The 25,904-nt window shown below is 51.5% G+C and overlaps 1 long non-coding RNA gene and 1 pseudogene across 1 annotated transcript; both read right to left on the bottom strand.

Annotated features, from left to right (window-relative positions):
• LOC136640519 (zinc finger protein 107-like) overlaps window positions 1-22,954 on the bottom strand; it is a 28,842-nt pseudogene extending 5,888 nt beyond the window's left edge.
• On the bottom strand, window positions 107-1,878 carry LOC136640549 (uncharacterized). The gene is made up of 3 exons (XR_010793807.1): window positions 1,840-1,878; window positions 724-1,361; window positions 107-171 (listed from the first exon to the last, which is right to left on the bottom strand). It is a non-coding gene; the product is annotated as an uncharacterized lncRNA (long non-coding RNA).
• Window positions 22,955-25,904: the final 2,950 nt, after the last annotated feature.

Raw genomic sequence — 25,904 nt, 5'->3', positions numbered from 1 at the left:
ACCAGAAGCAACAGGAGAGGAAGAAGCAAAGGAGGCGGCCCCTTTTGCCGCCGCTCCTTGCAGGCTTCCCTGGTCACCTGCCCCCTACCTGAGCAGACTTCGCAGCAGCTGGTCGTTCTCCAGCCCATGGAGGAGGCAACCCAGAACACGATGCTGAGGCCGTTCCACTGCCTGCAAGAGAAAAAAGGGAGACTTTATTCCTCCAACTCAGGTAATAACTAAAAGCATTTCTTCCAGGCTCCAGTTCTGATCTTCTGCCTGTTGACAGAGTCCAAGGAGACAGCAGGAAGATGCGGCAAGTCCGGTGACCTCAGCTAACCTGACAGTGGGATGAAAGGAAGGCATAGAGGGCAGGTCTCTCAGTGCGCTAAAAGATCCATGAATCTGGAGGCAGGGTGGGGTGTGAAAGGCAAGGGGGCTATTGCCTTTGCGTCCTGCTTCTACCTGATTACACTGACAGCAAGACACTGTCCAGTCTGCTGCAGGAAGCAGGTGTTGGGAGGCAAGCTGGCAATAGTGTTCTTGATTTAAAAAGAATTAGGGCAAAGTGGCTTTTCTTCCATAACAGTTTGTGTCAATTAACCCACTTTAATAAAGGTATTATACTGTACTGTTTCTATGTTACTGCTGGGCTGCCTCAACTGAGGCAGAGTCCAGAGCTTGAGCACTCTACATTCTCACTCCGCATTCAGCTTTCAGCTGGTCAGAGCACGTGTGTCTCACCCCATGGCATGGTTCCTGGGAGCTGTGGGCTTCCCTCTCCGGAACAAGGGGTCTGCACTGTTCCAAGGAACTCCCGCCATTGTGCTTCCCACTGCTGCAATGACAAACCCTCTTCTGGTTCCTGCTTAATGTGTGGTGGCTCTGCCCAGTTCAGATGCTGAATGAGAGCCCCCATCCAGGCTGCAGGGGAGAGGTCCTCTGGTTCTTCCAGCCTTGACTCTGGTTGGAGACTTTCAGGCTCCTCTTGTTCCATTTTCAATCCCAGCTTCACATGTTCCTCTAGTGCAGGCTGGTGGTGCAGACCCAGAGCTAGTTCTCCCCCTTGCTCCACAGCCATGTCCAGGCAGAAGGGATGCTCCCAGCTTAGCTCAGTCCATCTGTCCTTGACAGCAGCTAAGGACAAAAGAACTTGGACACAGTTCGCTCTGGGGCCTGAGGATGGGCAGTGCTTGGAGGAGCTTCCTCAGCAGAGCTTCATCACATGGGATCTTTGACCAAAGGGAGGAAACTTTCACCTTGAAGGAAGGAGGTGCTGCAGGGAGGCAGTTTACCCAGTCAAGGGATTCTGAGCACCCACAGGGATCCTGTTCTGCCAGGTCTGATGCTGATTCTTCCTTTCAGTACTGAAGATGCAACACCTAATGAAGAGACAGAGAGTTATCTTAAAGGTGTTACAGGAAGACAAAGCAGAGAACATCAGATGCAGATCCGCCGCCAGGAGGTCGAGGGCCCCACGTGCTCTGGGTTTCTCCAGCCCCCCTGCCTCTGCCTCCCTGTAGCTCTGGAGGCCTGGGATGGCTCCAAGGGGAGGGGAGGGGAGTGGGTGGGGCTCCCTGAAACTTGCACCCCTCTGGCTCTGCCACTGAGCCTGCCCTTCTCTGCCTCTCGCCCTCATCCGGGTACTTGAACCTCCTCCTCCCTCTGGGGCCTGTGGAACCCCCTGCCACAGGACGCCCATAGCCTCCGCCTGCCCCCACGCGTGCCCCCCGAGGGCTGGGCAGGTGCAGGCTGTGGGCGCAGACCCCTGTGCAGAGCCTGCTCTTCCTCGGCCGGGCAGCGTCTGCAGCGTCCCGCTGGGGCTCCGCACCTGCCTCCCTGCCCTCCCCGGAGCCTCACCGCAGCCTTTTCCAGGAGGAAGCGCCATCTTTCATCCCGCGCGGGGCATCCTGGGAGCGGTAGTTCCTCCTGCTGAGTCAGGCTGGGGACTCTGAAGCCGGTCGGGCAGGGAACAGCGGCTCCCCCTCCCCCTGCTGGGGGCGCTGCCTCTCTCCTGCTGGCGGGAGGCAGAACAGCAGAGCAGCCGGGGTCAGCCCTGAAGCTGCGCCTGTGGAACTCCCTGCCACAGGGTGTGGTGGTGGCATCTCAACTGGATGCTCCAAGAGGGACTGGACAGTTTCTGGAGGAAAAGTCCATCACAGCTCACAAGTGCCAGGTGCCCCCCTCCTGCAGGCAGCCATCACACAGGGGGAGCGCAGCCAGGCAGCCCCGAAGGCAGCGCAGGAAGAGGCACTGTGGGAACAGAATCGCCTTCCTCCTGGGCGGACTTGCACAGCCCCATCCTCTGCGCCCTTCCTGCCCCACCAACAGATGCTCTGCTGGCAGCCTGCGGATGCCCCTCCACCTTTTCAGAAGGAACACTGAACAATGCCCATCGCCAATGCATGGGTCACACTTGTGCACGACTGTGTTGCTGACCCTCACTTGGCCCCCGTTTTGCAGTTGTCGGGGTGAGTCTGCAACACCTCTGGACTGCAGAACGTGGGGCATCCCAGGCACTGAGCCATTTGAACTCCGCTCTGAAATGTTGGAGGCTCTTCATGTGGGATGAGACAGAAGGCCCTGGCAAGGACTTTGACTTGCTGGCCGGGGCTTGAGCCGCAAACAGAGCACTGGGCTCTGCGAAACTTGCCCAAGGCTCCCCACCCACACCCGGGAAATGGCCACTGACTCCAGGGCAATGTTTGCAGTTTGACCAAGCAGGTCTGTCTTGGGAATCCGGGCCACGAATCTCCCTCCACGGCAGGGAGGATGAAGAGGGAAATGCCTATGACTGGTGCTGAATGCAGATTTGATGTGACTTTATGCCACAGGCACCCATGTCTGTTGCTACATGTGTACGCGCATAGTCTGGACCCACCCATCCCAGAACTAAACTCCAATTGGGGGAATTAGGCAGGCATACTGAGCGAGGGGTCGAGTTCTGCAGCGTCAGGCAGTTCTGGGTCACTGACACGGAGAGCAGAACAAACACCCCCAAACTGCCCTTCATTAGGTACCAGTAACCACAAAACGGAGCTTATCAAAGAAGATATTTATTAAGTAAAGAAGGAAAAAGCACATTTCCATTTCTTGTCTGACCAGCTATGCAGAAGTTTTTAAGCGGTGGCAGGAGAAAGGAACATTTGTAAATGGCTCCACTATGGACAGGCAGGGTTAAGTGAAGAAAGGCCAAGATTCCTCCAAGTTGCCTCCTCACCTGCCAGGCCCCAATGAGCAAAACTGAGAGGGAGGCTTTAAACACGAGCACCAGGAATGGTGGCTTTAGGCGGAACCACACAGCAGCACGAACATCTTCACGTAGGGGAAGATAGGGACAAAATTTAGGCATTTTATACTGGGAAAGAAAGCCGGACATCACAAATCCCCCCCAAAGGAAAATTGAGCTGTTCTGCTTCCAGAGCACGGGGGCCTGTAGGACATTTCACAGAGAAGACAAGAGCATCCCTGTGTGGACAAGGAATGGTGGGAGAGTTGGTACAGGCAAAATAAAAATTCTTGAGCCGTTGAGTAATTAGTCTGTGGGACTCCTTGCCACAGGACAGAGTGATGGTGTCTGGCCTTTAAAAGGGGATTGGGCAGATTTCTAGAAGAGAAGTACATAAGAACAGCCCCACTGGATCAGGCCATAGTAGGCCCATCTAGTCCAGCTTCCTGTGTCTCACAGCGGCCCACCAAATGCCCCAGGGAGCACACCAGATAGCAAGAGACCTCATCCTGGTGCCCTCCCTTACACTGGCATTCTGACATATTGTTTTGCCAAATCCCAATCCATTGGGCCTTGTAAACCAGTCCAATCAATCAGAGTTGCCAATAAGCCAAGTTACAGTACAAAGTCAGGTTCCAGGTAGGTCAGTCCAATCCATCAGGGTATCCAAATCAAAATCCAGTCACAATCCACAATCTGATTCCCAATTCCATAACCAAGTCAGTCTCCTCTCCAACCTGCACTCCTTCAAAACCCACCAAACCTTTTCTGCCTCAGGTGCTCCCTATATACCTGAGGGATCTCCTTATGCTCTAGTGGCTGTAGCTGTGCAGCACACCTCCAGCTACCACCTGGGCTTTAATCCTGCATTTACTCAGAGCAAGGGGCACTGTAGACACCACACCCTATCTCCTTGGTAATATCTTCGCAATTCCAATACACTCCACCCCTTGGTGTCACAGTGGTTCCCTTGATCAATTGCTCTTTTTCTTGGGCCATCCACCCCTTGGTCTGTTTCATCTTTTCCATACCAGTTGCTGAAGCTCCCATACAGTCCAATCCATCCTGGTGCCCATTTGGTCTATATCATGCCCCATCCCAGAGGGCAGCCTATCCTGGGTGACCTTGGGCCAGTCACTTTCTCTCAGCCTCACCTACCTCACAGGGATGTTGTGAGGACAATAGCTGGGGAGCAGCTGTATACACTCGCCTGAGCTCTTTGGAGGAAGGGCAGTATAAAAATGTGAAAAATACATAAATCAATAATAAATAAAGTCTCATTTGGGGAGTCATGGCAACCTTTCAAAGCCGGTGCACGAAAGGGCTTGGATCCAATGTAATAATAGTACTTCCTTATCAAAACTGATTTCTTGATATAATCCTCACAGCTCCTAAGGCCAGCCCTGCTAAGGCTGCTACCTCACAAGGTTGTTGTGAAAACTTAGTGTTTTGCACCACTCGAGCTACACCACTGTCAAAGGGCACTGCATGCTAAAGTTAGGTTGGGGAATAAGACTTGGAGCAAACAAAGATGGTTTGACTTTTGCTACAACGTGTGCATTAGTGTTTTCACCGCAATGATTCTCCAGGGGAATGGGTAGCAAATGGCTGCCTTGCCTCCTTGTTACAGACCCAAGCAGGGCCCAAGTCATGCCATTTGTAACCTGCACAGCCACGTGAGCAGAAGAGGAAATGTAGGAGAGAGGAATGCGGCAGACCAGACACACACTGAGCCAAGTTCGGCTTTGCAGGTGACAAGGTCAGAATGGTAGGAAATGCTGACTCCAGTTAACCAATGCTACGTAGTGGCAGTCCTGGGCTTTTTCCCACCTGGGGCCGCCACTGTTTGCCGCCCCCAGCCCCTGACCCTGAAGTAATTTCACCGATGATATCATGTCACAGCAATCACTTCTGGAATCGCACCAGGAGTTCAAGCATCTCCCAGTGTGATTCTGAGGGCGAGGGGCCGCTTTGCACGGGCACTTGAAAAAACTTAGCATTTTGACCCCCCGTAGCTATGCCACTGCCTCTCAAAAGAAAGAACAAGATGCTTCAGATTACAAAAAACTGAGGCGTTCCAATGAGATCTGACTTGAGGCGACTCTCCTAACCCTAAAAGGGCACAGAGTAGGACAGGGGAAGAGGCAAGCTCTCCAAACTCTCACACAGGAACATGCAGCAGTAAAAGCTGGATCCCAAAGTGGCATAGCTAGTGGGGTGCAAAGCACTAAATTCGCAGGGAGCCTCACTGTGGCATGCAAGCTCTCCTCCCAAGCATCAGTCAGGCCAAGCTCAGCTCTGCAACAGGGAGGCACAGCAGGCATGTCCCAGGCACAAGTTCCAGCCCCACACGCCCCATTGATGTGGTGCAATCCAGACAGTGAGAAACAAGAGCAGTCTGTGACTCTGCTGCCTGCCCCCGAGGGAGAAAGGGCATCCTTACCTGGAGAGGCCACAATCCCGGAATTCTCCAGCGTGACTTCCCTGGGCAGAGGGCTTAGGCCTGGTCCAGCAGAGCCCCCTTCTCCTCCATAAAGTGCACAGCCACCTTGGAGGACACAGGACGCTGGGAGGAGAAAGTAGTTTCTCCTCACCAATCATGCCTCACATTATTTAACATAACCTAAGACCCCTGCTGGATCAAGCCCAAGGCCCATCTAGTCCAGCTTCCTGTATATCACAATGGCCCACCAAATGCTTCAGGGAGCACGTAAGACAACAAGACACAACCTGTTTCCTGGTGCCCTCCCCTGCATCTGCCAATCTGAGGCAGCCTACCTCTAAAACCAGGAGCTTGCACATACCTACCATGACTTGCAACCTGTGATGGACTTTTCCTCCAGAAATTTGTCCAATCCCCTCTTAAAGCAATCTAGGCAAGATACCATCACTACTGCCTGTGGCAAGGAGTTCCACAGACTAATTACACGCTGGATAAAGAAATATTTTCTTCTGTCTGTCCCCTGGTTCTGGTGTTCTGTGAGAGGGAAAAGGGCCTCTCTCTATCCACTCTGTCCATCTCCTGCATGATTTTGTATGTCTCAATCATGTCCCCCCTCAGGCACCTCTTTTCTAGACTGAAGAGGCCCAAACGCCGTAGCCTTTCCATATAAGGGAGGTGCCCCAGCCCAGTAATCACTTTAATCGCTTTTTTGCACCTTTTCTGTTTCCACAATATCCTTTTAGAGATGTGGCAACCAGAACTGGACACAACACTCCAGCTGTGGCCTTACCATCAATTTGTACAACGGCATTATAATATTAGCCATCTTATTCTCAATACGTTTTCTGATGTTCCCAAGCATGGAATTCACCTTCTTCACCGCTGCCACACATTGGGTCAACCACCCTCTTCCCTTGTCCCCCACAGTCTGAAAAGAGGAATTGAGGTGGGAGCAACTGGGCTTTTCCCTGCAGTGTCTTCAGCAACGTTAATCCAGCTGGTTGGTGGCATTTTTTTCTTTTTTTATATTTTTTTCTTTTGTGTCAGGATGGGGGCCAACCCTTGAAGGAGTGTCCGATCTGGGAGGAAAACATCAGTTCTCCTCACAAGCAAATGCTTACTGAAAAGGGACTGGTGATGGAGAGATGAATTTACTCAGGCAAGCGGCCTGTCCTCACCCCAGCAGGTGCATTCGATCAAAGGGTTGGAAAAGGGAGAGTGCCTTTTGAGAGAGGCACTCTCCTTCAGAGAGCGGAATTCTTGACTCCAAACATGTGAGGACAGTTCAGTAACAGGGGAACAGTTACAGGATTTCACTGGTCACCTGACCGGCATCCCAACCCCTGGAGTTCCAAGGATGTCACACACTCTTCTCCAGAGAGGCTGAATATGAGATCTTGTGCCACCAGACAAATGCGCTTCCGTCAAGGCCTGTAAGAACAAAGGAGGGAGCCACACCGTTTCCTGCACTCGGCCCTCCTGACCTGCCCCGTACCTGAGCAGGCTGCAGAGTGGCTGATTCTGCTCCATGCCAAAGAGGAGTCATTTTGGAACGCAGCCCTGTTGCCATTTCACTGCCTATGAGGAGACAAGCGAGATGGGAAGACATTCAGGTCCTTTCCAAGCTTCACGTCCTTGTGCAATTGGACACTATTTCCCTCCTTGCTCTGTGACTCTGGTTCTGTCCCAGAAATGCCCCAGTGGGTGAGCCCCCCACACCTGGATTCACTTTCTCCCCCTTCTCTAGTTCTCCAGTGTCTGCCTCATCCTGCTTTTTGCATTGGTTTCAGCCCTTCTGGCCCCCATGCCAGTCTTTACACTGCTGTCCAAAACCCTCACCCTACATATAAAACCACCTATAAGTAGATTCAAAGTAGAGAATGTGGGGGAGGGTTGCAGCTTCTTAGGCCTCCCCCCATTTCCTTCACTACCTGGGTTTCAGCCCTTTTACCCACCTCCCCGGATCCAGCCTTTACACGACCCCCCAAACCCCCACCCTGCAAATAAAGTCACCTAAGAGCACATCCAAAGTGTAGTATGCAATGGGGGGGGGCTTAAGATTTGCCTTCTCAGCCCTCTCCCCCTTTCCTTCCCTGACTGTGAGCCTGGGGTCTCTGATCTCCCTCCTGCCCTCTCTGTTCTTTCCACCCAAAGCAGTTCAGTTCCCACTCCCTTCAAAGGGTTTTGGACTCACCAGAGAAGCCACTGCCATCAGTGGGGGGGTCAAGAGCAGGAGGTGGAACAGGAAGTGGCTTCCACATCCCCCCCCCCAAACCTCTAGGAATCCAGAGTCACTCCTTTTAACCCTCTGGAGTGCCAGAGGAAAGACTTTGCAGAGCATCCAGGCTGGACAGGATGGGATGGGGCCTGGATGGGAGGCACATCTGGCAGGGCATCCCGTCCTCCAAGTGGATGAGAAGGCAGGTGAGAGCCTCCCTCTGGAGCAGGCAGCCTTCAAGGAGGTGGAGCTGTCAGGGCTCTGCCAACTGGGCAGCCAGGATCCTCTTCGAGCAGGATGGCAGACCCCCTCCCATCATGCGCCTCTGCCTCTGAAGCAGGCAGCCATCAGACAGGGGAAGCTCTGTCAGGGGAAGCGCCAGCCAGACAGGCGCCCCTGAGGGCAGGGAAGGTAGGTAATCTCCTACCACCTTATTCTGCTGCTGTGCCTGTACAGCAGGCAGCCATCAGACAGGGGGAGATCTGTCAGGGCTCTGCTCTGAGCCAGCCAGCCTGCCAGCCAGCCAGGCTCCCCTGAGGGCAGGAGAGGTTGGTAATCTCCCGCCCCCTATCCTGCTGCTGTGTCTGTGGAGGAGGAGGGGGAGCTCTGTCAGGGCTCTGCTCTTAGGCAGCCAACCAGCCAGCCAGCCAGGCTCCCCTGAGGGCAGGGGCGATGGCAGGGCCCCCCATCCTGCCTCTGGCCTTTCAGGCAGGCGGGGCTGTTGGGGTTCGGAAGAGAAGTGGCGCTTCACCGGTGTGTCCTCTGCCTGGGAGGCCTGAGGCATCCTCTGGGGAGACTGTGGGGGAGGCGCTTCTCATCCTCCAACTGAACCTCCCTCGGTGGCCTGCATTGTCCGTCGCCTAGCAACCCCTCCCAGTAGCCTTTTGTTCAGTTGGTCCAGGTTTACAGCGTTGGTTGCCTAGCAACCGCAGCCAGCAGCATGTCCCTGTGATGTCACAATTCCAGGCGGAGCCCCGCCCCCTGAAGCCTGCTGTGTGCCAGAGGTGTCACTAGGGGGTGCTCAGTCTGCATGGGAAGCTGGAGTGTTCTGAGCCTCTGCGCATTCAAATGGTGGCTCATGAGAATGCTGCAGGTCGCGTGTCACGTGTCCTTTGCACCCTCTCAGGCGTGAACCAGCCTGGGCGTTGTGCCAACAAAGACAGATCCTCCAGGTGTGCCTCTGGGCACAGGTGCTGTGTGAATCCTTAGACACGTGTATCCTGCGTGCACTGCACGGAATTCCCACCCCAGCTTTGCAAGGAGGAGCCCCTGGCTGTGGTTGTCCCTTTTCTGCCAGGCCACAGTGCACACTGCAGGGCCTCTGAGAGATATTTTGTCAGGGGGTACAAAGTTTCTTTTGGGCCCCTTCCCAAAGGGGGAGGGGTCAAAAAGGGGGGAGGGCAGCAACGGGGGTCGATGGGTATAATTAATATAAATAAATAAAAGAGGATAAGAAAGCACATTTTATTTGAACAGATTTATTTATGCCATAATGCAGATGAGAAAGAACAATACAGATAAGGAGACAGAATTCACACTGAAACATCATTTTATATTAATGTGCAGATATGATCACCAGAAGACATAACTATTATTAAGACACTTACAGTGCAATCCTATTCATATCTACTCATAAGTAAGCCTCATTGTGTTCAATAAGGCTTACTCCCTGGAACGCGTGTATTGAATTGTAGCTTTACTATTTACTTTGCAAAAAGAGCTTTCCTGGCCTTTTTCTGTGAAAAGTTTTGAATCACAACATGGAACTTAATTGTTCTGGCAACACTTGATTCGATACTTAGCCTGGCCAAATCCACAAGACGCCCTGAGACACTGCAGAGCTTCAATACTTCTTAATTAGCTTTAGTTTGCTTAATGGCTGCTCTGCAGAAGCTACTGCCGCTGGAATTGTTCACAATATTCTTAAACTAATACAGACATTTGGAAACAGGTCACCTAGTCTGTACTCTGTTAACAAGTTCAACAACCCAGTCTCAGCCACAAAAATATTTTCCAGACGTTGAAAATGTTTAGGGAATATTTAGGATGCCAGCCGGCCACAAGAACAGATCTCAATCTGCAGCAGTCTGCTGAGCTCTCAGGAAACTGTAAGGCTCCGGGCCCCGTCCTCTAGCTCCTGGGCCCCCTTTCAGACTCCGGGCCCAGGTACAAATTACCCCCTTTACCCCCCTCTCCTAGGCCCTGGCACACAGTTAGTCCCTCTTGCACGTATGCAAGGTTGGGCAGAGATGGCTTGATCCATGCTCAGGAAACTGCACTCTGCACATGCCCTACAGCACTGTGTCTTATATGGCTCAAGCTGATTTGGGCAGGGGGTGGCTAAGAAGGAAAGCAAGAGTGTGTGGAGGCCAGAGGAGCAGAGGCAAGGCTGGTCCCTGCAAGGTGGGGGAGCTGCCCCTGATGGGTGGATGAGGAACCCACTGAGCCTTTGCCATGTCATCCTCTACTCATGTGTCCCGTTTCTCCTTCTGGGAGCTTCTGCCTGCTCCCCTGTAAGTCTTACTGCTCCCCTGTAAGACCCTGTATGTGTTTCACTGGGGGTCAGTTCCCCCCCCCCCCAGTGTGCTGGCAAAGCATCCAGAGATTATCTGTCTGCTGGACCTTCCTTTACATCTGCTGAAGCCTCAGGAGGGTCCCAAGGAGCAGGGACAGGACAGGATCTGGTTTCACGGAAACTGGTCAGGGCCACTAGGCAACCAGTCACTTTCATCCAATGGGGCTGCCAGGCAAGTCCACTCTTGGTAGCTCAGAGCAGGACAAACTGGTGAAGCCATGATCCCAGTAGGAACCAGTGGTAGCCAGGAAGCTGGGCAAGTCCACTCCCAGAGCGGGACAAACTGGTGGGGCCATGAGCCAAGTATGCATAGAGAGGAACCAACAGTGGCCGGAAACTAGGAGACCTGTTTCTGCGCATTTGTCTTTCTCCCTATCCAATGTTTCTCAAACTGTGGGTTGGGACTCACTAGGTGGGTCGCAAGCCAATTTCAAATGGGTCCCCATTCATTTCAATATTTTGATTTTAATATATTTGACTTGAGGCTAACATGGTCTGTGACTGCATTTGGGGAAATGTTCCAGACCTGTACTTTTAACAAGCTGCTATGACTGTTCTATTAACAATGATAGTCAATGGAACTTACTCCTGGGTGTGGGTAAGATTGCAGCCTAGGATTGTTAAAAATTGTCCTGCTCAATGGTGATGTCACTTCCAGTCATGACATTGTTCCCGAATGGGAGCAGTATACGATGGGTGACGGAGAGGCAAACAAATGGGACAGGAGAATTGAGAGGGCTTCTGAAAAACAAAGCTTTTTACTACGTTTGCAAATGGGACCACCCCCAAGGAGGTAATGGAACAGGAATGGGTTACAATGATACACTTTTTATAGAGCGTTCTGAAGAGAGGAGGGGTACACAAGGGCACAAAGAAAGAGGGGTAAACATCCTTGAAAAATTAACCAGACAGAAAGCAAAATCAGCATCCCTGAGCAGTTTGAAATGTTCTGTAGGAAGCACAGTACAATGTGTATTGGCAGATTATTTACATACAGGATGTACTTTACTGAAGGTTTGGTAATCAACCACAACACTTTACCCTAGTCCCTTCGGGGTCTTACACCCTTGGTCTATTTGTTTGTTACCATCTGTCCTTCTTTGGAGGCCCATATTTTGTGAACATCATTTATCTTGTTAAGCCAGCTTGTCTCTGAAAATGAGGATGGTAGATGCTAACTGGCAGCATTCCTGAGCAAAAGACAGAGAAAGGCCTACACCAGAGAAGCCTGATTTTGAAAGCTGGGCCTGGTGGGTATCCCAGTATTGTGAGCTGGGCATTTTGGGGACAAGATCACTTCTGGTGGGTACATCACCACATCCTGTGGCAAGGAGTTCCAAAGACCAACCTCATGCTGAGTAAAGAAATACAGTATTTTCTTTTGCCTGTCCTAACTCTCCCAACACTCAATTTTAGTGGATGTCCCCTGGTTCTGGTGTTATATGAAGTGTAAAGAGCATCTCTCTATCCACTTTATCCTTCCTATGCTTTTGGATTTTGGAGGCCCACTGCCAAGCTCTGCAGAGATATCGGGACTAGATGTGTCCTCCATGGACACGTCCAGCCCTCTTGTATCCTCTTCTTCCTCTCCTGAAAGATTTGTGTGGCCATGCTCGGAATCTGGGAGAGGGGCACTCTCTTGCTCACCCTGGCACGGAGGCCTTAAGAGCCTGCCAGCAGCCCCACACTTGCTGCTCCACCCCCGTGCTCCAGTCCTCCTCTTCAGATATCCACTCATTCCCCCTTTGCTCCATTGTCCTTCCATCCCTCCCAGTGCTTATGTTCTCTCCACCACCTCCACTTCTGTCAGACTGGCTGGCTTGATGCCAGGCCAGCAAGACTCTCTCCCTGCCAGTCAAATGCACGTGGCTCATCACAGCCCACCTCAGGCTCAGCCAGATACAGCCTGGGCCAGACAACAGCAACTCCACCAAATTTTATAGGAAGAGGAAACCATGCCGCAAGATTGCATCACCCGGCTATTACCCTCAGTATTACATGCTCTGGTCCTTTAAAAGGAGGCTCGTCAGCCCCCACCTTGCTGCAAGAGCAGCCTGGAACCAGGGCCTCTGAGAGGAATTTTATCAGGGGGTACAAAGCCTATTAGGGCAGGAGTTCTGGTCTGGAGGGTTGAGCCTCCGTTTGCCTGAAGATAACATCCGAAGGTCGCCAGTTCTTGGCCACCAGCACCGTGAAGGGCGAGACCTTGAAGCAGCTCACAAGCTGAGCAGAGTTATTCCACTTGTTCTTTGGAGAGATGAAGGAGTTGCTTGTCAGCCTGCATGGGAGGAATCTGGAGGCCAGAAAGTGATAACAGACCACAAAAGATCCATCCGAAATGTTGTGTGGTTCTTGAAAGACAGAACCTTACTTCAATTGTAAAAACCCCTATGGGGATTTAGAACAGCCTGCCTAAGTAAACTGCCTTGAATTAAAGTCTGAAGAAAAATCTGATGATCAAGGAATTGTTGTTGTTGTTGTTGTAAACCTTCAGTCTCGAAAGACTCTGGTATCGCGCTCTGAAAGGTGGTTCTGGCACAGCGTCTAGTGTGGATGAAAAGGCCAATTCGGGAGTGACAATCCCTTCCACACTGGGAGCAAGTGCAGTCTGTCCCTGGTCAGTCTCCCTGGCTATGGGCCTTCCTTCTTTGCCTCTTAGCCTCAGACTGTTGGCCAAGTGTCTCTTCAAACTGGGAAAGGCCATCAAGAAAGGCGCTATATAAATACCTGTATTATTATTATTATTATAGACGCTCTCTGCAAGTACCTGGAGCCTCTTTAGTACAACTCGGGCAAACAGCTTTCCTACAACGCTAAGGAGAGAGATGCCGCGGTAGTTGTTGCAGTCACCCCTGTCACCTTTGTTCTTGTACAGCGTGATGATGTTTGCATCCCTCATGTCTTGAGGTACTCCACCTTCTCTCCAGCAGAGACAGAGGATTTCATGCAGCTCAGTGACGATGATCTCTTTGCAGCATTTTAGGACTTCAGCAGGGATGCTGTCTTTTCCAGGTGCCTTGCCAAAGGCAAGGGAGTCCAGGGCCACGTGAAGTTACTTGCAGGTACTTGCAGAGAGCGTCTATCCAGAATCGCAGTGTGGATTCCGAGCCAACAGGTCCACCACTGATATGGTATTCTCCCTTAGACAACTGCAGGAGAAATGCAGGGAACAACGACAGCCACTCTTTATAGCCTTCATAGATCTCACAAAGGCTTTCGACCTGGTCAGCAGAGACGGCCTCTTCAAGATTCTCCCCAAGATTGGATGTCCACCCAGGCTCCTCAGCATCATCAGATCTTTCCACAAGGACATGAAGGGCACTGTTGTCTTCGATGGCTCCACATCAGACCCTTTTGACATCCGAAGCGGAGTGAAGCAGGGCTGTGTTCTTGCACCAACCTTGTTTGGGATTTTCTTCGCTGTCCTGCTGAAGCAGGCCTTTGGAACTGCAACAGAAGGCATCTATCTCCGGACCAGATCAGACGGAAAGCTCTTCAACCTCTCCAGACTGAGAGCAAAATCCAAAGTCCAGCTGAAATGTCTGCGTGACTTCCTCTTTGCCGACGATGCAGCTGTCACTACCCACTCTGCCAAAGATCTCCAGCAGCTCATGGATCGTTTTAGCAAGGCCTGCCAAGATTTTGGACTGACAATCAGCCTGAAGAAAACACAGGTCATGGTTCAGGATGTGGACTCACCTCCCTGCATTACAATCTCTGAGCATGAACTGGAGGTTGTCCATGACTTTGTGTACCTTGGCTCAACGATCTCCGACACTCATTCTCTCGATACCGAGCTAAACAAGCGCATCGGTAAAGCAGCTACCACGTTTTCCAGACTCACAAAGAGAGTCTGGTCCAACAAGAAGCTGACGGAACATACCAAGATCCAGGTCTACAGAGCTTGCGTCCTGAGTACACTTCTGTACTGCAGCGAGTCATGGACTCTTCACTCACAACAGGAGAGGAAACTGAGCGCTTTCCACATGCGCTGCCTCCGACGCATCCTCGGCATCACCTGGCAGGACAAAGTTCCAAACAACACAGTCCTGGAACGTGCTGGAATCCCTAGCATGTATTCACTGCTGAAACAGAGACGCCTGCGTTGGCTTGGTCATGTTGTGAGAATGGATGATGGCCGGATCCCAAAGGATCTCCTCTATGGAGAACTCGTGCAAGGAAAGCGCCCTACAGGTAGACCACAGCTGCGATACAAGGACATCTGCAAGAGGGATCTGAAGGCCTTAGGGATGGACCTCAACAAGTGGGAAACCCTGGCCTCTGAGCGGCCCGCTTGGAGGCAGGCTGTGCAGCATGGCCTTTCCCAGTTTGAAGAGACACTTTGCCAACAGTCTGAGGCTAAGAGGCAAAGAAGGAAGGCCCATAGTCAGGGAGACAGACCAGGGACAGACTGCACTTGCTCCCGGTGTGGAAGGGATTGTCACTCCCGGATTGGCCTTTTCAGCCACACTAGACGCTGTGCCAGAACCACCATTCAGAGCGCGATACCATAGTCTTTCGAGACTGAAGGTTGCCAATACAATAAAAAATTATTATTATTAATTATGGGTCCCTTCCCACAGAAGAAGGGGGGCAGTGGGGGTGGACAGGTTTCTCAATATGGAGACCAGGTCTACCTCACCATGAGGCCTCGGTAGCCTAGATGCAGCCATATGGAAAACAAAGACACTCCTCGGTCTCTCTAGAATCTTTGAAAGAAAGGAAGTCACTGCAGAAATTTAGCACCATCATATTTAGGCTCCCACCAGAAAGGAAAGTGTCCTCTGTGCACCAAAATGTACTTCTGCAGCAGCAGTAGCCGCACAGCTGTATCCCTGACCTCCTATACACTCCTTCATGGCAAACAGATCCACAAGCCAAAGAGCCACAGTAACAGGCCCACTTCCTCCAAGATTTGAGAATGCGTTAAAGAGTGTCATGGATGCATTCCTGGGCCTATAGGAACCTACCCTATGTGTGCACCTTGTGTGCCTTGCCCTGTGGTAGTCATCCATCCACACTCGAAAAGTTTAAATGGTTCAGCTCCAGTATTCTTTCATGAGAAGGAAAGGATGAGTGATCCCTGAAGCTCCTTCCGTGTTCTGAGTATTAATGTGGTTTCTCCCCAGTGTGGATTTGTTGATGCACAGCGAGGTTTGCCCTCTAAGTGATGCTCTTTTCACACTCCAAGCCTTTATAAGGTTTCTCTCCAGTGTGGCTTCTTTGATGCAGAGTGAGGCTTGCCCTTTGAGTGAAGCGCTTTCCACACTCCAAGCATTTATATGGTTTCTTGAAGTAAACAATCATGAAAATACCGGACCTTACCCTTTCCTTATGTGGCAGTCTGGCAAGCACACTTGCCCCACACTCGAAGCACACTTTGAGCACGTCCTGATCACGAGCTAACAGCGTGACATCCGGTAAACAATCATGATACAGCACAATGGAAAAGGGGACTAAGCAGCTTGCAATGTTTACACAACTGACCTTTGTACTGGGCAAAAGGAGGGGGAAATAAAAGAAGGAAGGGGGGCTCGGAAAAGCGGCTTCATTCCTTCCTGAACCCTGAAATGTGACTCCGAGTCTTCATTGCTTCAGTTTCTCCCCAGTGTGGATTCTTTCATGCATAGTGAGGTTTGCCCTCTGACTGAAGCTCTTTCCACACTCCAAACATTTATATGGTTTCTCCCCAGTGTGGATTCTTTGATGTGCAGTCATGCTTGAATTCACACTGAAGCTCTTTCCACACTCCAAGCATTTATAAGGTTTCTCTCCAGTGTGGCTTCTTTGATGCACAGCAAGGTTTGCCCTCTGAGTGAAGCTCTTTCCACACTCCACGCATTTATATGGTTTCTCCCCAGTGTGGATTCTTTCATGCATAGTGAGGTTTCCCCTGTGATTGAAGCTCTTTCCACACTCCAAGCAGTTATAAGGTTTCTCCCCAGTGTGGGTTCTTTGATGCACAGTGAGGCTTCCCCTGTGATTGAAGCTCTTTCCACACTCCAAGCAGTTATAAGGTTCCTCCCCAGTGTGGATTCTTTGATGTACATTGAGGCTTCCCATCTCACTGAAGCTCCTTCCACACTGCAGGGAGTTATATGGTTTCTCTCGACTGCGGATTCTTTGATTCACAGCGAGGCTTCCCCTGTGATTGAAGCTTTTTCCATACGCCAAGCATTTATAATGTTTCTCCCCAGTGTGGATTCTTTGATGCACAGTCAGATCTGATCTCTGCCTGAAGCTCTTTCCACACTCCAAGCATTTATAAGGTTTCTCCCCAGTGTGGATTCTTTGATGCACAGTGAGGCGTCCCCTCTCACTGAAGCTCCTTCCACACTCCAGGCAGTTATATGGTTTCTCCCCAGTGTGGATTCTTTGATGCACAGTCAGGTCTGATCTCTGCATGAAGCTCCTTCCACACTCCAAGCATTTATAAGGTTTCTCCCCAGTGTGGATTCTTTGATGCACAGTGAGGCGTCCCCTCTCACTGAAGCTCCTTCCACACTCTACGCACTTATAAGGTTTCTCCCCAGTGTGGGTTCTTTGATGCACAGTGAGGTGCGCCCTCTGATTGAAGCTCTTTCCACACTCCAAGCATTTATAAGGTTTCTCCCCAGTGTGGGTTCTTTGATGCACTGTGAGGTGCGCCCTCTGATTGAAGCTCTTTCCACAATCCATGCATTTATAAGGTTTCTCCCCAGTGTGGGTTCTTTGATGCACAGTGAGGTGTGTCCTCTGATTGAAGCTCATTCCACACTCCAGGCATTTATTTGGTTTCTCATGTTTTGATTTACTGTTGAAGGTTTTTGCACTTTGAAGGGTTTTTTCCTTCCTCTTTTTAGTTTCTTTTTCTGGATCATCTAGGAAGACACTCAAATCCCCACCCTGATAAGCATCAGATTTTTTTCTCTGTTGCTCTTTCTGGTTTCCCTCCTGCTTCACTGAGATGTCTCGATACGCAGCTTTCTCACTGACAGGTGCTGGTCTTCCCTCCTGCCTCCTTGATCCATCCTGATCTCTAAAAGTCACTACAACATGCAAGGCTGTTTCCGGTGACACCCCACGTGACTCCCTCTGATCCTCAAGGTCTTGTCTGCACCTTCCTGGAACAGAGAGAATCTTGATTAGCATCAGAGAGGTGGATCCTCCAATGCACACCCTCTAGCATATAAACATACTCAGAAGTAAACCCAATGGATTCAGCAGATATGACTCCCAGGAAAGTAAGCACAGGGGTTTCCAACCTACAGTCTGGGGGCCAAATCCGGCCTCCCACAAGACATTATCAGGCCCACGGCAACTACAACACGGTTGGCTTTTTTCCCCAACCACAGTTGGACAGTCAACATGGGGAGTTCTGTCTGCTGCACTTCTCACTGTATGGCCAGCGTGTGGCCTCGCCAATGACCTAGAAGTAATTGTGGTGACATCATCATCACCACCACAATACCTTCCACGCTGCTGCGTTCTCTGTCCCCCTTTGAGATAGTGGGGGAATGAAGGAGGCAGCCCAGGCTCTGAGGAGCCTTCTGTGCCACTGCTTAGTGTAAGAAAGGCTCCATCAGAGCGCTTTGGGGCTGCTGGAAGCAGCTTCCAGGACAGGCATGGACCGCTTCCAGAAGGCGAATTAAACTGGAGTTGAACCATCCAGTTCCCCACTCTGCAGGGCTCCGTGTGTCTTCCACTGCCACTTTGTCAGCTGCAGCTTCGTGACCCACCACAATCAGGTTGCGACCCACCAGGCGGCAGAAGAGAGGACAGGAGCTCGTGAAGAGAGTCATTGTGCCCCAGCAGGGGTAGGGGAAGGGAAGGGGGAGCTGCTGTTCCCTGCAGGACTGGCCAAGAGGACTCAAGAGGAGGAAACTACCACTCCCAGGATGCCCTGTGCACGAGGCAAGATGGCGGCACCTGGAAGCGGCTGAGGCTATGGGGTGGAGAGGGAGGCAGGTCTCACAAGCACTTTACAGACAATAAAAGTACTAAATGGATCCCTGTCCCAAAAGGGCTCACAACCTAAACAAGATGCAGAGAGTAGCATAGCTAGAGGGGGTGCAAAGCACTACGTTTTGCAGGTGCGTCACCCTGCCGTTCAAGCGGCCCCTCCCCATTGGAGCCATGCCAGGCATTCGCCTTGGAGTTGGTCTCTAGCGGCCCGGAATGGCTCTCCAGGACTTAGGGGAAGTTTTTCAGATCCCCACCTGGAAATGCAGCAAGGACTGAACTCAGGATCTTCTGCATGCCAAGCAGCTTCTCTGCCACAAAGCCACAGCCCCCTCCCTTAAAGACCTTTGTCACTATGGAAACGTCCCATCCCGGCATTTCTTCCCATTCGTCTGCAGAATCATTGGTGATAAACACTAACAACAATCCATATGTTTTAGCATCTAGGACAGGGGTTTCCAAACTTTTTGGCAAGAGGGCCACATCATCTCTCTGACACTGTTTCGGGGGCCGGGGGAAAGAAAGAGTTAATTTCAATTTCAAATTTGAATAAATTTATATAAATGAATACATTAGAGATGGAACTTAAATGAATGAACAAAGGTCTTGCAATAGATGATGGCCTATAAAAGGCCTTGCACAAAGCAAGGCCGGCCTTCCCTTTGCTTCCGCTGCTGCATCACAGACGTGAAACAAGAAGCAGTGGAGGGAGCCCTCACCCCACAGCTCACACGAGAGGCCTTCACACTGAGCTCAGTTGCGTTGGGCCAGCACGGGCTCCAGCAAGACTCCAAAGGGCCAGGACGCATTGGAGACTGGGGGCTCCCAGCGGGCAGGATTGGGAGTCCTCAAGGGCCGCAAGTGGTCCCAGGGCTGGGGTTTGGGCACCCCTGATCCAGGGCAAGGGTCTCCAAACGTTTCAGTTGGAGAGCCACACTGTATATTTTACACACAAAAAAACAGTTATATAAAGGAATGAATGAAATTTAAATGAATCAATAAGTCGAGAGGATTCAGAACAAAGAGAAATGTGACCATTACTAAGAAACAAGGCTGTGCTGAAACTGAGAAATGATATATAATGCAGAAAAGTATCAAAAGCTAGCAAAAATATCAGCAATTAAAAATATTTTAAGTTGTTGCAGGCTGGATAAAATCTTGTGGGGGCCCTGGATGTGCCCCCAGGCCACAGTTTGGAGACCCCTGATCTAGGGAGATTAAGCAAAGGGGTCCTGACTTACCCAGAAAAGCCACGTTCTCCAGATTCTCCAGCATCACTTCTGCATACAGGGCCTTCTGCTTTGGCTCCAGCAGAGCCCACTCCTCCTTGGAGAAAGACACAGCCACCTCCTCAAAGGACACCTGAGCCTGAATGAAGAAAGGCACAGATTATCCCTACCCAAGACACATTTCAGAGACTCCAGGAAGGGAAACCTGATACTTTCCTGCAAAGCTCAACCCTTTGCATTTCTGCAAAGGCAGTTGAGTTTTTCAGTTTTGTTCATTAGATTGACAACAAACAAAAAGTATTGCACCAAACTTCTGCTTCCAGAAGGCCCCCATGCAGTCCTTCCTCAAGTTACAAAGCCCCCTGCCATATCTTGGAGACCCCTCCTGCACACCGCACTGGCAGCCAACTCTGTGACGCCTCAGTCCTTGTGGTCTGTGTAGAATCTGGGATCTGGAGGGTCCTGCTATGTCATCCACTCCAAGTGTAGGAACCAGAGCTAGAACACCCTAGCAGATGGCTGCTCTGAAGGCCCCCATCAAGGGAGAGCCCATTTACACTGCTTATTAACTGAGTTGGCAGCTGTCCCCTTCTTTCTGTTAGCAAACTTTCCAGCGTCTGGGGCTGAAACTAACTCAGCATGTGCTGGGTTCCCTTTGAAGTGGAGCAAAACCTTTCTGTAAAGGACAGATGGAGAAAGTGCTCCTGGGCATGTGCAGAGTGACTTATCCTTTCAAAGGAAACACTTCCTCACCTGTTCTAAGACTTAATAGCACCTGGAGCTCAACCTCTGCTTGTCCACCTAGAGCGGCAGCAGAGCGGCAGACAGAGTCCTGCCTGAGCAGTGGTCCAGGGCAAGAAGGCAAGAAGTCTCTCAAAGGAGCAGGAGAAGCTCAGGTTCTACATGTGGGTATCATCTGGGAGAACAGCACATGCACACGGATGGCTCTAGTCATCTCCAGTTCTTGGGCACAGTGCTGTGTGGAAATAAGCTCTACTTAAACTACACAGGCCCAAAACATTTCATGGTGCTTCCTACAGTTACATCTTTGATTCACAATGAACCTTCATTCCTGCCTCTCTCTGCAAATAGCCCTGTTGAACTGCAGAGTATTTAGAGCTGCTTCTCAGACAGGCGCTGTGAGCAACCTCCATTCCTGCAAGCAAAGGAGAGAAGGAGCCCTGTCCCTCCTGACTCCCACCAATGTGATCAGATGACACCAGGCAACAGGGGTGCAAGTTTCAGGAAGACCCACCCCTCCCCTGCCATTTGCACAAAAGGGCACTTCTGATGGCATTCCTGTGGAATATTCTGCAAATGGGCACCCCCACATCTTGCAGCACCAGAAGCAACAGGAGAGGAAGAAGCAAAGGAGGCAGCCCTTTCTGTCGCCGCTCCCTGCAGGCTTCCCTGGTCACCTGCCCCCTACCTGAGCAGACTTCGCAGCAGCTGGTCGTTCTCCAGCCCACAGAGGAGGCAACCCAGAACACGATGCTGAGGCCGTTCCACTGCCTGCAAGAGACGGAATGGAGACTTTATTCCTCCAACTCAGGTAATAACTAAAAGTTTTTCTTCCAGGCTCCAGTTCTGATCTTCTGCCTGTTGACAGAGTCTAAGGAGACAGCAGGAAGATGTGGCAAGTCCCATGACCTCAGCTAACCTGACAATGGGATGAAACGAAGGCATAGAGGGCAGGTCTCTCAGTGCGCTAAAAGATCCATGAATCTGGAGGCAGGGTGGGGTGCGAAAGGCAAGGGGGCTACTGCCTTTGGGCCCTGCTTCTACCTGATTACACTGTCAGCAAGACACTGCCCGGTCTGCTGCAGGAAGCAAGTGTTGGGAGGCAAGCTGGCAGGATTGTGCCCTTGATTTAAAAAGAATTAGGGCAAAGTGGCTTTTCTTCCACAACAGTTTGTGTCATTTAACCCACTTTAATACAGGTATTTTACTCTACTGTTTCTATGTTACTATGGGCTGCCTCAACTGAGGCAGAGTCCAGAGATTGAGCACTCTACATTCTCACTCTGCCTTCAGCTTTCAGCTGGTCAGAGCACGTGTGTCTCACCCCATGGCACGGTTCCTGGGAGCTGTGGGCTTCCCTCTCTGGAACAAGGGGTCTGCACTTTTCCAAGGAACTCCCGCCATTGTGCTTCCCACTGCTGGGATGACAATCCCTCTTCTGGTTCCTGCTTAAGGTGAGGTGGCTCTGCCCAGTTCAGATGCTGCACGAGAGCCCCCATCTGGGCTGCAGAGGAGAGGTCCTCTGGTTCTTCCAGCCTTGACTCTGGTTGAGGACTTTCTGGCTCCTCTTGCTCCATTTTCAATCCCGGCTTCACATGTTCCTCTAGTGCAGGCTGGTGGTGCAGACCCAGAGCTACTTCTCCCCCTTGCTCCACAGCCATGTCCAGGCAGAAGGGATGCTCCCAGTTTAGCTCAGTCCATCCGCCATGACAGCAGCTATGGACAAAAGAACTTGGACACAGTTTGCTCTGGGGCTGGAGGGTGGGCAGTGCTTGGAGGATCTTCCTCAGCAAGGCTTCATCACATGGGGTCTTTGACCAAAGGGAGGAAACTTTCACCATGAAGGAAGGAGGTGCTGCAGGGAGGCAGTTTACCCAGTCAAGGGATTCTGAGCACCACAGGGATCCTGTTCTGCCAGGTCTGTTGCTGATTCTTCCTTTCAGTACTGAAGACCTAATGAAGAGACAGAGAGTTGTCTTAAAGGGGTTATGGCAAGACAAAGCAGAGAACATCAGACATCCACAAAGCAAGACCAAGTGTGGGAGAACTCACAGCATTCCCCCAGGATGATTAGTGGTGACGTCACAGCAGAGACCAGGTGCCAAGACCAGGCCAGGCCAGGAGAGCCACTGAAGCCAGAGCGGAAGGTCTGAGGCTCAGAGGTGCAGATCTGGCTACCAGGAGGCCGAGGGGCCCCACGTGCTCTGGGTGGCTCCAGCCCCCCTGCCTCCGCCTCCGTGTTGCTCTGGAGGCCTGGGGTGTCTCCGAAGGGGAGGGGTGGGTCTCCCTGAAACTTGCACCCCTCTGGCTCTGCCACTGGGTCAGCACCTTCTCTGCATCTCCCCCTCATCCGGGTACTTGAACCTCCTCCCCCTGGAGCCTGTGGAACCCCCTGCCACACGACGACCACAGCCTCCGACTGCCCTCCTGCTCCCCACGCGTGCCCCCCAAGGGCAGGTGCAGGCTGTGGGCGCAGACCCCTGTGCAGAGCCTGCTCTTCCTCGGCCGGGCAGCGTCTGCAGCGTCCCGCTGGGGCTCCGCACCTGCCTCCCTCCCCTCCGCGGAGCCTCACCGCAGCCTTTTCCAGGAGGAAGCGCCATCTTTCATCCCGCGCGGGGCATCCTGGGAGTTGTAGTTCCTCCTGCGGATTCCTGCTGGGGACTGCTAAGCCGGCCCTGCAGCGAACAGCAGCTCCCCCCTCCCCCTGCTGGGGGCGCTGCCTCTCTCCTGCTGGGGACAGCCCTGAAGCTCCGCCTGTGGAACCCCCTGCCACAGGGTGTGGTGGCGCATCTCACCTGGATGCCCCAAGAGGGACTGGACAGTTTCTGGAGGAAAAGTCCATCACAGCTCCCAAGTGCCAGGTGCCCCCCTCCTGCAGGCAGCCATCACACAGGGGGAGCTCAGCCAGGCAGCCCCAAAGGCAGCGCAGGAAGAGGCACTGTGGGAACAGAATCGCCTTCCTCCTGGATGGACTTGCACAGCCCCATCCTCTGCTCCCTTCCTGCCCCACCAACAAATGCTCTGCTGGCAGCCTGAGGGTGCCAGCGGACGCCCCTCCACCTATTCAGGAGGAACACTGAACAATGCCCCTCGATTCTGACCCTCGCTTGGCCCCATTTTGCAATTGTCGGGGTGGGCCTGCAATACCTCTGGGCTGCAGCACGTGGGGCATCCCAGGCATAAGAACAGCCCCACTGGATCAGGCCATAGGCCCATCTAGTCCAGCTTCCTGTATCTCACAGCGGCCCACCAAATGCCCCAGGGAGCACACCAGATAACAAGAGACCTCATCCTGGTGCCCTCCCTTGCATCTGGCATTCTGACAAAGCCCATTTCTAAAATCAGGAGGTTGCGCATACACATCATGGCTTGTACCCCGTAATGGATTTTTCCTCCAGAAACTTCTCCAATCCCCTTTTAAAGGCATCCAGGCCAGTCGCCATCACCACATCCTGTGGCAAGGAGTTCCACAGACCAACCACATGCTGAGTAAAGAAATATTTTCTTTTGTCTGTTCTAACTCTCCCAACACGCAATTTTAGTGAATGTCCCCTGGATCTGGTGTTATGTGAGAGGGAAAAGAGCATCTCTCTATCCACTCTATCCATCCCCTGCATAATTTTGTATGTCTCAATCATGTCCCCCCTCAGGCGTCTCTTTTCTAGGCTGAAGAGGCCCAAACGCCGTAGCCTTTGCTCATAAGGAAGGTGCCCCAGCCCCGTAATCATCTTAGTCGCTCTCTTTTGCACCTTTTCCATTTCCACTATGTCTTTTTTGAGATGCGGCAACCAGAACTGGACACAATACTCCAGGTGTGGCCTTACCATAGATTTGTACAACGGCATTATAATTAATATTATAATTAATTATAATTATAATTTTGTTCTCAATACCTTTCCTAATGATCCCAAGCATAGAATTGGCCTTCTTCACTGCCGCCGCACATTGGGTTTACACTTTCATTGACCTGTCCACCACCACCCCAAGATCTCAAAGATCTCAAACACTCTCAAATGTTGGAGGCTGTTCAGGTGGGATGAAATAGAAGGCCCTGGCAAGGACTTTGACTTGCTGGCCAGGGCTTGAGCCGCAAACAGAGCAGTGGGCTCTGCGAAACTTGCCCAAGGCTCCCCCCCCTGCACCCAGGAAATGGCCACCAACTCCAGGGCAATGTTTGCATTTTGACCGAGCAGGTCTGTCTTGGGAATCTTGGCCACCTATCTCCCTCCATGGCAGGGAGGATGAAGAGGGAAATGGCTCTGACTGATGCTGAATGCAGGTTTGATGTGACTTTATGCCACAGGCACCCATGTCTGTTGCTACATGTGTACTCACATGGTTTGGACCTGCCCATCCCAGAACTAAACTCCAATTGGGGGAATTAGGCAGGCATACTGAGCGAGGGGTCGAGTTCTGCAGCGTCCGGCAGTTCTGGGTCACTGACACGGAGAGCAGAACAAACACCCCCAAACTGCCCTTCATTAGGTACCAGTAACCACAAAACGGAGCTTATCAAAGAAGATATTTATTAAGTAAAGAAGGAAAAAGCACATTTCCATTTCTTGTGTGATCAGCTATGCAGAACTTTTTATGTGGTGGCAGGAGAAAGGAACGTTTGTAAATGGCTCCACTATGGACAGGCAGGGTTAAGTGAAGGAAGGCCAAGGAAGGAAGGTCTGGTCTAGAGGGTTGAGCCTCCAATTGCCTGAAGATAACATCTGAAGGTCGCCAGTTCGAGGCCACCGGCACCATGAATGGCGAGACCTTGAAGCAGCTGACAAGCTGAGCCGAGTTATTCCACCTGCTCTTTGGAAGGAGCTGCTTGTTAGCCTATGTGGGAAGAGGCCAGAAAGTGATAACAGACTGCAAAAGTTCCATCTGAAATGTTGTGTGGTTCTTGAAAGAAAGAACCTTTCTTTAATTGTAAAAACCCCTACAGGGATTTAAACAGCCCGCCTATGTAAACCGCCTTGAATTAAAGTCTGAGGAGAAATCTGACGACCAAGAAAGGCGGTATATAAATACCTGTATTATTATTATTATTATTATTATTATTATTATTATTAAGGCCAAGATTCCTCCAGGTTGCCTCTTCACCTGCCATGCCCCAATGAGCAAAACTGAGAGGGAGGCTTTCAACACCAGCACCAGGTATGGTGACTTTTAGGCAGAACCACACAGCAGCACGAACATCTTCATGTAGGGGAAGACAGGGACAAAATGGAGGCAATTTATTCAGGGAAAGAAAGCCAGACATCACATTCCCCCCCCCAAAGGAAAATTGAGCTGCTTCCAGAGCGGGGGGGCCTGTAGGACATTTCAAAGAGAAGACAAGAGCATCCCTGTGTGGACAAGGAATGGTGGGAGAGTTGGAACAGGCAAAATAAAAATTCTTGAGCCATTGAGTAATTAGTCTGTGGTACTCCTTGCCACAGGACGGGGTCATGGTGTGTGGCCTTTAAAAGGGGATTGAGCAGATTTCTAGAAGAAAAGTATATCACAGGTCACACGCCGTGAGGTGTATGTGCTACCTCCTGCGCTGTGCAAAC

This window comes from Tiliqua scincoides, chromosome 2, assembly GCF_035046505.1.
Source record: "Tiliqua scincoides isolate rTilSci1 chromosome 2, rTilSci1.hap2, whole genome shotgun sequence".
Taxonomy (NCBI): domain Eukaryota; kingdom Metazoa; phylum Chordata; class Lepidosauria; order Squamata; family Scincidae; genus Tiliqua; species Tiliqua scincoides.
This window is presented reverse-complemented; position numbering and strand designations above follow the sequence as displayed.